Source organism: Bactrocera dorsalis, chromosome 1 (genome assembly GCF_023373825.1).
Source record: "Bactrocera dorsalis isolate Fly_Bdor chromosome 1, ASM2337382v1, whole genome shotgun sequence".
NCBI lineage: Eukaryota > Metazoa > Arthropoda > Insecta > Diptera > Tephritidae > Bactrocera > Bactrocera dorsalis.
In genome coordinates this window covers 97,561,200-97,573,190 of record NC_064303.1, presented here as the reverse complement: position 1 = coordinate 97,573,190, position 11,991 = coordinate 97,561,200, and the positions used below count along the sequence as shown (strand labels likewise).

The window sequence follows — 11,991 nt, the reverse complement described above, 5'->3', positions numbered from 1 at the left end:
CTTCGAATGACGCTTCTAACGCGGTATGACATTAGCCGATTTGTCAGCGCTGTTAAAAGTTACAGCGTTGCCAGATGGGTCAACTTTAAATGGCCTACCCTGTACATATGTATGTAGTAGTTGCCTCATTCGCTGCACCTGCTGCTTGTCTTCATCCTCCATAACTTCACACACATATTAATAATTCTCACTTCTTGCTTTACAATTTATTATAATATTGCCTCATTTCACTACTTAATTGTTTATCTTATGATTATAATACGATATAACAACCGAAATTATATATTTGTTCAATATTTATAGAATATAATAATTGTGAATTCGCTTCACACCGAAAACATTCATTGTAAATATTTGTTGTAATAAACACTGTAAATATTATGCTAACTATTACTTATTACTTTGTTAATTAACACAAGTTGGTTTGGTAATCACTTTATTACTTATATTTAACACAATTTTATAATTTATTTATATTAACACTTCACTTAAGCCCATGCAGCAGCACAATTACATTTTTATAATTCACTTTATGTCAAATAACAGCTGATTGGCGGCAAATTTACTCGCTGCGGCGGAAACTGACGCGAATGACTCGTAGAAAGGAAGCGGAAATATGGTTGCATTTAAAATGTTTGTTCTATAGATATACGGTAACAACTGATGGTTAGACAAGCGGTTAGTTTGGGGGTTAATTTTAGTAAACATTTTTATATTTGTTTGGCAAAGTTTATTACAGTTAATAAAAAAGCTGTTATTACATTTAATTAATGGTAATTTAATAATAACTGTAATATATTTATTAAAAGTAATTATTATCATTTATATTGTTATAAATGCCTAAAAGAATTATTGCCATTTATAATTCATAATAATATGTGTTTATAATTTTTTCTTAATATTTAGTGCTATAATTTGCATAAAAAAAACCTTTTTTTATGTAATTGCGAATTTCCTTAGAATTATTGTGGGCTCATATTTGTGTTCATTATTATTACTTCTAAGAAAAAATTCCCTGTGGGGTGTGGTATATATGTTTGTATGTATGTGCATATTAATATTTGCAAGTTGCATAGCAAATGCTAGTGAGAATAAATCTTGCACTTTGTAGGAGAGAGCGTGTATAGCGGAAGACGGAACCTGTAAGCATGTGAGCGTAGTGTTTTGTTGTCAATAATATTGACAGAGTGGACGTTGCAAATTTTTTTAACGGTACTGCCATAAAAGTACTGCTAAAAATTGGCAGCAAATTGATGAATTTCTTTCATTTAATTCTTAATATTATGTAAAACGAACAGTCGTGATTTTAAATATGAGAAGAGATTACCAAAGATTTTTTAATAAACTTCTGAATACTTACCTTTCTTCTTAATCTTGTTATTATTGCATTGACAGAAAAATATTCTCAAAATATTTTTTAAAAGTGCTGCCGAGTTGATAGTTCTTGTTTACTTCAAAATCCTCTACGTTCCGGTTAGATATACCCGAGTGTCGTGGCAAAGCACCTTTCTTTATAAGGCCCCGTTCTCTAAAACATATTACAATTATATAATACACGCTATATGTCACATAATAACGGTATAATGCCGTGTATTACTTGTCACTCCCACCACATAACACCTCAAAACCTCACATACTCATATTTTACATAAGAAAGTACTAAATCTCAAAATGTAGGTTATTAAATATCGGTAATGTCTTCCCATGCAATTGGGCATAAATAACTTCTGCTTACGGTAACCTGTTGTCCGCCAGTGTGCTGTGCAATTTTCTTTCACTTACTTGCATTTGCTGCGCTCCATCAGCAACTTGCTCACACTCTTTAGTTTTCTCAACGCAGCTTTTGCGCTTACCAGCTGTTGTTGACGTGCGTTGAGCGCAGCAAAGGCCAAACGGCGCTCTCTCTTGTGCGCCGCTCTTTTGCTACGCTTTTTCGCCCACCGTCGTGCCACCCATCGACGGTGCACAGACGGGCAACCCTGTTCGTTCGCTCGCTCGCTCGCTTGCTTGCTGCTTTTGATTAACTAAAGGCGATGTGTGAAAATTTATTGTTGTTATTTGTTATTTGCCTGGCGTGCGTTTCGGTTGTGTGGAGTGCCGTCGGGTTTAAGATATATTCTATTCTATTATTTTATTATCATTTTCAATATAGTAAATGTGTTGCCGAAAAGCTACAGAGTTTTGAGCGCGTAGCTATAAATTTATGATAAACATTTTCTTGTGTTTGATAATGATTCTGATGAATTCTATTGCTTTCGCATTGCGGTGTCAAACATTTGGGTGACGAGTGAATAGAAGTAGGCAAAGTGCGCAATCAAAAAAAAAGTAGAACAAATTACATGACAAATACAAAGCATAAGTGACGTAAAGTGCCGGTTGCGGATGCGGATGTGGATGTAAATGTAAATGTAAAATAAAAATAATATAATGACATGCAAGAAAAACGAAATAAAAACATGTATACTACAACAACAACAATGAAATATTAATTAAAAATATGAAAACAATTTAAATTTGAAATAAACTTTAAGTGTGGCAGCGATTTTTTATTATCAACAAATATAAATATATACATACATATGTAAATATAACTAAATATAAATATATATGCAAAGAATTTGCAACAACAACAAAAAAGAACACGAAATTAAGCAGTGAATCACGCTGCGCTCGTCGGTCGGTGTATAATTTCGTCGATAAATATTTGAATTGCTTTTGTGACAGATAGGAAATAGCCGAGTAAACACGCTTGTACCTACGCATACATAAGTGAGTTCGTATGTACATGACTGTGTGTCGCTGTATCAACTAAGCAAAGTAAAGTCAACGTATGACAGACAGCTGAGCGTTTAGTAGAGAAACCGAAATCGGAAATAGCACAAAACATTTGTGGCGTTTAGGTAATAAGCGAAAAAAGAGTAAATAGCAAAATTCGCGAACGCGCGTGTGAATTTGGAATTTTTCGACGCTTTCAATTTATTTTTATTTTGACGCCTTCTTTTCTTTTTTTGGCACTTTTGTTTGCTTAATAATACATTTATTCTTGGTAAAGCACATTTCTAATGCTAATAAAAGCGCCATACAAAGTGCATGAGTAAGCAGCTAAAGCACGACAACAAAAACAAGCAAAAAGTTATAAAAACTAAAATACTTGTGCAAATCGCCAAGCGGAAATACCATTTGACCCAACACTCGAGCGGTTGCAAGTGCCAGCCAGCTGAGCACAAAGCGGCGTACGAGAGCGTCGATGAACAATGCGACTGGGTGGGCAGCGCTTGCTACAGACTACACAATAATAACAGACGCTGAGTGAGAAAAATAGATAAACAATTGTAAGAAAAGTAATTAATTATAAATTAAAAAGGAACATTGATAAAATATAAATTAAATGAAAAATATATGATATAAAGAATAAATATAAAAAATAAAAGAAAAATATTTTAAATATATTTTAAAAATAAAAATATAATAAATACAAAAATTCCAAAAAAAAACGCTAGTGCAGTGCAAAAAATTGCTTACAACACGAATCACAGGCAATAACAGCAAAAACAAGTGCACACAACTCGTACAAAAACAATAAAAGAAAGGATCAAAATAGAAAAGTCGAAGAAAGAGCGGAAGTGGCAACACTAAAATAACATAAATCAGCAGGCAGCACACAGCATAGCGGTTGGTGTAGCGCCGTCATACACAACGACGTCCCTAGAAGCACTGCTGTTAAGACGCTTCGACCTACCAGCAGCCGCTTCGCGGTGTCATTGAGCTTTGGCCAACACAACTGGGGTGTGCTGATTGCATTGTTGATGCACTAGCAGTGCAACACGGGCAAAAGTAGAACGAGTGCAAGGAAGAAGAAGTACGCGCGTTCACAAGGAAATGTGGTGGCAATAAAGCATATACAAAAGCAAAAAAAAATAGATTGTGTGCGCAACAGGAAGAGAACTGCTTTCACGCGTGTGTAAACAGACAAATATACAATAATAATTTTAGCCAACAAGTTGAGGCAATTGGAAGCATTTAGAGGCGGGAATAAAAAGCAAACATAATAAATAAAGACAAAAATTTATATTTGCAGTTTTTTGTAGTTCGAGACAAGAATAAAAAAAACTTTGTAGATCGAGTGAAGAAAAAAAATTTTTATATTAAAAAAAACATATAAAAAAATATACAAACAATTTTATTAACGCCCATAACGGAAATCAACAATAACGACGTTAAATAAAATAATATTATACAACAACAATCATAATAAAATACAAAAACAACAAGCGTAAGAATAAAAGGCAGTAATCATATCAGTAAACAATCAGCCGTCTGCTGTAGTAGTCTCACAGACAAGAGATATAAATAAATAAAACGTCGAAGATAGCAGCGCAGCGCAGTGCGCGTACTGCAACAATTACAATAATAACAACAGTTATCACAATAATAAACAGCAACAATACAAATCGTCAGTCGAACGTCAGCAACAAATCAACTCACACAAGTCAACAGAAGCAGAGTGTGAGTACACATACAAACAAACATACACACTTGAGTACAATAAAAAAAAAAAACAAATAAAAACACAATCAGAACATATAATAATACAAAGCTAAAAGAAAAACGAAAAAAAAACAACAATAGTTCGACTAGCAGCTTCGTCAAGAACTAAGAAGAGAAAGGCAACAGCAACAGCAATAACAACAATCATAGTCGCCCCAAATTGTACGCGACTACAAACAAACAGACGGAAAGACCGAACGTCCGAAAGGCGGAAAGGCAGAAAGCTAAGAAACGCAATCGTATAAGCGCTGTAAGCAGCAAGCGAGAATACAAACAGATAGCCAACCAAGCAGCTGGCTGGCTATATACGGCGGGCGGGAGTTAAGCAGGCGGACAAAGTCAATGCAGTCAACCATTTAGCCCCCAACAAACGCCACCAAGCTTGGCCCTGTGTATTGCACGCGCAGCCGGCAGACAACTGTGTTCTGGATCTGGACATATCCGCTTCCGCATTGTGTTTGGCTTCGCATTTCTGTTCTGTTCTTTTACGCTTCGTTACACACATGTGTACGTAGTTACGTAGTGGTTCGTTTACGTCTTTTGGCATTTTGGTTTTGGCAAAGAAGACGGTCGCCAATAAGTCAACGTAGACTACATATAGTACGCACACACATCTAACGTTTTGTTGCTAGCGAGAAAAATATAGAAAACCTGATATTTATTGGTTTCTCAGGAGCGGGCTCCATTTAAGCATAAGCAACGTTGTAGCAGTTAAACTTTACATGCAACATATTGTACTTTAAGGTAAGTTACAGCACAAGTTGAGTTGTAAATGAAAACAAATATATGATTTAATATTTATTTTTAATATGTATATGTATACTTGTATTTATATACTCGATCCTATGGGAGGGCAAAGGATCGGAATGAGACTCTTTCGTTTATATCGGTTTTGTACTATTTTCTTAATGTGATTCTAGCTTTTTTGGACCTTAGATATTTTGATATCCAAGTTCTTTCTCCAGGCCGGCCTATCCCTCGGCTGCCTTATGAATTCCAGTCGATAACGTTTCGGTTGAACGTGTCTGGATCTCGTATTATTAATCACTTATGCATAATTTTTCTACATATTTTATGGCGTTGTTAGTTAGTCTTGTTTTTAACCATAAATCAACTTTGGGTGAAAAATTTGACAGTTCGTATTGGATTGTTATAATTCTCATGTCTCCCGAAATGAGCATGGAGTTTGTGGAGGCAATTCATCAGTATTTCTGCCTACTTCCTTCACCGATAAAGTGCGCCGACCAAATCTTCATATAAGCCCTAGATATTACTAGATATGAGATGGTCGAAGATAGATATGTGTACATCTGTATGACAGAAAGTTGACGTCAATATAGATGTTATCTACATATATCTTCGGCGATCTCATCTATTTCCTCTAAGCGCGGTGACCCATTGTAACATATTAATGTACACTTTCCAGGATTACCTTTAGGTTTTTCATTCATCTGAGTTCGCTGAACAGTTTCTTTCATATTTAAGTTGATTTCGGTTAAAATGTGTTTGTTTTTTGTTTTTGAGTCGCCTGTATTATTGTCAAATTTTCTTCCTTGACTCGTTTACTGGAACTCTGTCATGTGAGTAGTTTGATTCTAACTATCTTTAGTGGATTTTTCTGATTCATCCTTCCTTGCATTCCCAATATATTCCTTTGATCCCCTTTACAACTCCACTCTCCACACACAACCATCTGAAAAGTTTTTAGCTACTTTATGTGTTCGTCGGACCTTCCAATCAAGTTGGTTTTCTATATACCAGATTTCGTTGTGTCTATGGTTTTAATAATTTTCGCTTACTCTATCTTCCCCTTTACATTTTCTGCTAATATGGAGGTAAATTTTCAGTGTTTAAAGTAATTTTTTGTTTTGAAAAATCACTAAACACTAAAGATTTCTCATCTTGATTTATTCGTTTATAATTATGGCCTTGAATCCGATGCATCCATAGCAAAATAATCGGGTCTTAAGCCCCAGTTGTTGGTAAACAATTCTGTTTCGCAATGATTTTAGAGGTTTTTACTGATCGATGAACAACTTTTCCTTTCATTTCTCTCTGATTTCATTGAAATGTTAATAAGAGTAATAGAGACACTATCCTATAACATAATGGTTTGAGAAGTAACATAAAATAAATGTTGTTTTACTTAGTATAAAATTTAGAAAGCTATAGTATTTCAGCAAACAAATCCAATAGGTAGCGCTCGTAGCTGAAAGTAATATACAAGTATGCCTACAAAAAAGCATATACTGTAGTATATAAAGAGTGATCCATTGCGAGGTTCCCTACACAATAACTTAAGTTTTAATGCGGAATGTTTATTATCTTTCGAAAGAACATTCTTAGGCATTTATTTTTTGAAGATTATCTCTTTAAATGTTATCCGCGGCTACGTCTCAGTTGATTGATTCGTTGAGTTTAATTTTCGATGACTCATTCCAGAATTTCGACTGGTAACTGGCGAATGAGACGCGAGGTGTTTTGCTTAAAGGCCTGAATTGAAGCGAAATTGTCCGCTTAGACTTTAGACATTACTTATCCCCACAGTAAAAAGTCTAATTTTTGATATCACATCTTAGTGGCTAATCGACTGGCCCATAACGTGAAGTTATCTGCTCACCGAAGTGTTCTCTCAATAAATTCATTGATTGATGCGATGTTTGAGAAGTGGCGCCGTTTTGTTGAAACCATATGTCGCCAAGATCACATACTTCAATTTCAGGCATCAAATGGTCGGTTATCATGGCGCCTTTAACGGTCACCATTGACGGTTCCGTTCTGACCGGCATGATTTTTGAAGAAATATGTACCGATAATTCCACCAGCCCAAACCACGCCAAACCGTTTTTTTTTTCTGGATTAAATGGCAGCTCTTGAATCTCTTCAGGTTGCTTTTCGTCCCAATGCGACATTTTTACTTGTTTACATACCTAGCCAGAGATAGGCCTCAAATTTGATTCGAAAACGTCGGAACTTTTCAAAAACCATGACAGCTTAACACGACTTACGCGAGATCTGTCAAAAAAGCCTATTGAAAAAAGTACCTCTACTTGGATCACCAATTATATGAAAATGAAAAAATGTATATTGTTTATGAGAAGTGTTCAGGTATAAATTTGAATCGATAGATGGCGTTGTGGGTTAATAGTGATGTATTGTATAAACGGCATACAATCAGTACTGTTATAGATTTATGAAGATATGTCTTTAAAGAGAAGTGTTGAGGTACAAATTTTTTTTAATATATTTTTCTTATACACAAAACGCCACATTTTGTGCTTTGCCTAAAATTTTAGGGTTTTATTTCAAACCAAACAAATTACGTGCAATTTTTATTATGATCATATAAGACGTTTTCTTCTTTTACAATCCTTTTTAATTTCCCATACTGACTAACAATTGCGCAATTCTAAAAATAATTCTAATTTACACAAAAATATGAATATAGCAAGTCATTGCCTAAATTGCTTGACAAAAATGTAGAAACATTTGTGAGAAATGTTGCTATTTCCTTTTTGATTAGAACCTTATCGGCTTCATCGGCAAGAAGTACTAAAAAATACGACTATAGGTATCGACTAATTTCCTCCATGATTTATGGGTGCAATATATACGTCCTACATATATATACATATATATATTACATACATACATATGCGCAGCACCCCTTGTGACGACAATGGCTAAAATAAAAAAAAGTACAATAATTGAAATCGAAATAAAATATGGTATGTCAAAAGCAGCAAAGGCGGCAACACTAGCACAGCAAGCGCCGATCACTTGTGCTCACATAACGATCAATAATTGCGGACATAAAGTGCTGAATTGCAAATTGCCATACGCTGGCAACAAAAAGGGAAGCAAAATTATATATGAAAAAAAAAATGAAATAAAATAATTAAGTTTAAAAAATAATAAGTGCGCCACATAAGAGTCTGTATGCTTATTTGTAGGTACAAGTGTTGTACATTTTTATACAAATGTATATAGTACATATGTATGTATATGACGAAGTATGCAAAATGCGAAAAGTATTTCCTTATGTATGCGCGCCGCTGCACTGTGGTGTAGTCTTATCGCTAATGGCGCAAAACTAAAAAGAACACAAAAATTATTAATACTGATGTATATACAAACATTTGCGCCTGCAAAAATGTTGAAACCCTCAAAAAAATATAAAAAATATATATATGTACATATATGGAAAAAATAACGTATACTTTGCGGCAGTTCCTGCTTCTTCCGCGAATTCCGCATTTGATTGAATATTGTATTATCGCAAGTGCAAAAGCTATTGATTGCATGTACATATGTATATACATATATATATATGTATATATATGAGGTATGCAAATACATATGTATATGCTACTTATGTATGTGCGCGCTAGCCTGCACCTGATCGCGCGTCGCCCACTGCCAACACCGCGCGCTGGTAAGTACTTACTTACTTATAGCGCGCTACTAGCGCTTGCCTAGTAATTGCATGTGTGTAGCTATGCGCGCCGCTATAGAAGCCAGAAATCGTGGCGCGTCGCCTGCTACCAACCCTTCCGCCTACTCACAGGACGTCAAAACACCAACGCCAGCGTCGTCGTCGTCGTCGTCGCAATTAGCGTACGATTAAAGTGTGCAAGGCGCAAGACGCGCGGCAAACCGCTTAAATTACAATTGTGTATGCATGTGGGTGGGTGTGTATGTGCGCGCACGAATATATTGCATGTAATAGCAGGCGTCAGCTAGATTTGCTGTCGTTAACTATTTCTCTTTCCTGGTTTTGATTCTGGCTGGCTGATTTGCGCGCGGTCTTCCTCCCCTCCACAATTTGCAAAGAAAAGTGCGGCGCACAGAAGAAACCGAAAACCCGCAAACATATATGCATACGTAAATACTGTCGGGTATATGTATGTATGTATGTATGTAGCAACAGACACAGAAGCAAGGCAAAGCAAATACAATAAATTAAATTCACTTCCGCATTGCTCCACAAATACACAGCAACAGCGACACAACACGACAGCAGCAGCAGCAGTGGCAACGACAACGTAAGAGCGCAATACAATACGACGTACAAAACGAACGAGCGCAACGTCGGTGAGGAAGACGACGATGACGATGACGACGACGACAACAGCGTTGATGAAAACAACCAAAAACTATGCGCGAAAAGTGCTGGTCGCCGCCACCGCTGTCATCGTCGCGCGCGTCGTTTTGGTGTGCGCCTCAACCAAAGCTAGAAGCAGCAAACTAAGTGGGAAAGCTGACCCGCGTAAGTCACTTGCACACTTTCAGCAAAAAACTTAACTGCGAACATAAATTACGAGTACAATGTGGGTTTGCCGCATGCGCACGGCGTTCTGTCTCCCCCCATTCAGTGCCTTGGTTAGACGCGCGGTCGGTGGTTTGATTGGTTGGTCGATCGGTCGCTCGGTCAGTTAACCAAGTGATCAGTTGATAGGGAACTCAGTCGGCCCAGTCGTGCATGACCAGTTTCTGCTGGCGCGTAAAACGTACCGACGTTTCATAGGAACTAGAATATATTTACATAAAATGTGATGTGTAAGTACATGTATCTCGGCCACAGATGCTACACCTCGATCGTCTTGAACGCTGAGACAGTGTGCGAATTCACGGAAATATGAAATAGAATTACAGATTTTTGCTTTGAGGGGAAGGTAGGGTGGAAAGAGTTCCTAGTAAAAGTTTTTAGATTCGAATTTTCAACCCGAAGAGACAGATGTGATCTTAGAAGTTTGTAAGATGGTTTCAAAACCAGATTTGGGTTAGAAAAATCGAAATAAAAATGTCTTAGTATGGTATAACATCAGAGTTTGATAAAATATATATTCATATATGTATGTATATAATATATACGTAAAAAAGTATTTCTTTATGTCACTAGCTTTGATTTGCCTTAAAAACCCCTTAAATACGAAATATTCAAATCATCGACTATATTTGGATAAATAAAAACCAAGTCGCCAAACCAAAAGTTCTTTCCACATTTCACTCGAAAATTATATTATTTGGAAATTCATAAGAAAAACCACGGAATCTGCCAAAATCGTTGAAAATGTTCTTAGTCAGTGCCTACTAAAAGAGTTTGCGGTTGGAATAATCTTCCAATGATTTCTAAACCAAACGGGGCCGGTATATGAAAGAACTTTTTAGTGAAGGAATGAAAATAAGTGAAATTCCTTGGAAGTAACGAACTTTCAGACTAATAATACTTGTTTAAATATAAATCCTTCTTGAAAATATTATTGCCGATCACAAATATCATCGGTATTAAGTAATTTTGCTTAAGCGTTGAAGCAAAGTGAGGACTTAACCTTTCAATTCGTAATTTTCTCCAGCCAAAAAGTTTGGTTTAGGCTTTAAAATACTTTACTGAATATCTTATCTGCAAACGTGAAGAAATCTTATTTCTACTCCTAATTTACATATGTCTTAACCCACTTTATAATTTCTCACGAAAGTCCATACCGATCCGCACATACCCACTGTATGCCTGACATGCATCCATGCGAACGCAGCGTAACGCCAACCCAACGACCGCAACCAAATCTCAATCTCAGCGAAGTATATATGTATGTACGCATGTGCTGAAATAAGTGGAAAATGAATAAAGTAGGAAGTGAAGCGCTGAGCGCGTTGCAGTCGAAGTCACCGGTGAGCGTGAACGCGGTGGAGAGGACGGCAAGCAATGAGAAAAAGAAAGGCGAAACAGCGGTCAAAAAGACAATGACTACGAAGAAAATACAAGTATTGCAGTCTGCGCAGGGAACGGAGTCAACAATAATAAATAAAATGCAGCACACGCTCTCTTACATGTTCTCTCTATCTCGTGTGCCAACGCTCATTACACTTGTAAGATTATAAATTGTTGTAAAATTAGTGAGCAGATTTGTAGGACTGAGTAAAACTCCGAGATGTTAGAGAGCGCCTCTGTGTAGGCTGAGAAAAATACATAACTTAATCGTAAGCGCTAAAGAAGCCGCATTAAGAGAGCGCGTCTGTTCGTTTCGAAGAATGCGCGGAATTTTTTATTTGTGTGTGTGGAGAAATAAATAATTATTTGCATTTTTGCAAACTGAAATGACTAGCGCAGAAAAAAATGCACGCTCTTCGGAGAGCGCACTAATGATTGTGAGAGCACGAGTGAGCGAGCGAAGGCGCGATCACTTGCCGCTGACGCATAAAGAAATCAATTATATTTACTATTTTCTGTGTGGAAGCTTGATAGCTGACTTATGCGGTAGCTTTATCTCAAAGTAAGCTACGGCTTCTACTCACTAAAACAACAAGCAACTGCTCTGTAATCGCCACAGCTGTGTTGAATGTTGTGCTCACGCTCTCTGCTTCGTAAGCGGGAACACAGGTGTGCGCGCGGTGTTGTTGATCACCACGTTGGAAACAACTTTAAGGCGTTTGGGGCAAGTA

General features: G+C 36.6%; 1 protein-coding gene across 1 annotated transcript in view; it reads left to right on the top strand.

Moving 5' to 3' along the window:
• The first annotated feature begins 2,025 nt into the window (after positions 1–2,025).
• The window catches only part of LOC105228744 (ets DNA-binding protein pokkuri), a 76,926-nt gene continuing 66,960 nt past the window's right edge, over positions 2,026–11,991 (top strand). The window contains exon 1 of the mRNA XM_011208688.4: positions 2,026–5,292. The gene's annotated coding sequence lies outside the window, so the exon portion shown is untranslated. The remainder of the gene's footprint in view (positions 5,293–11,991) is intronic.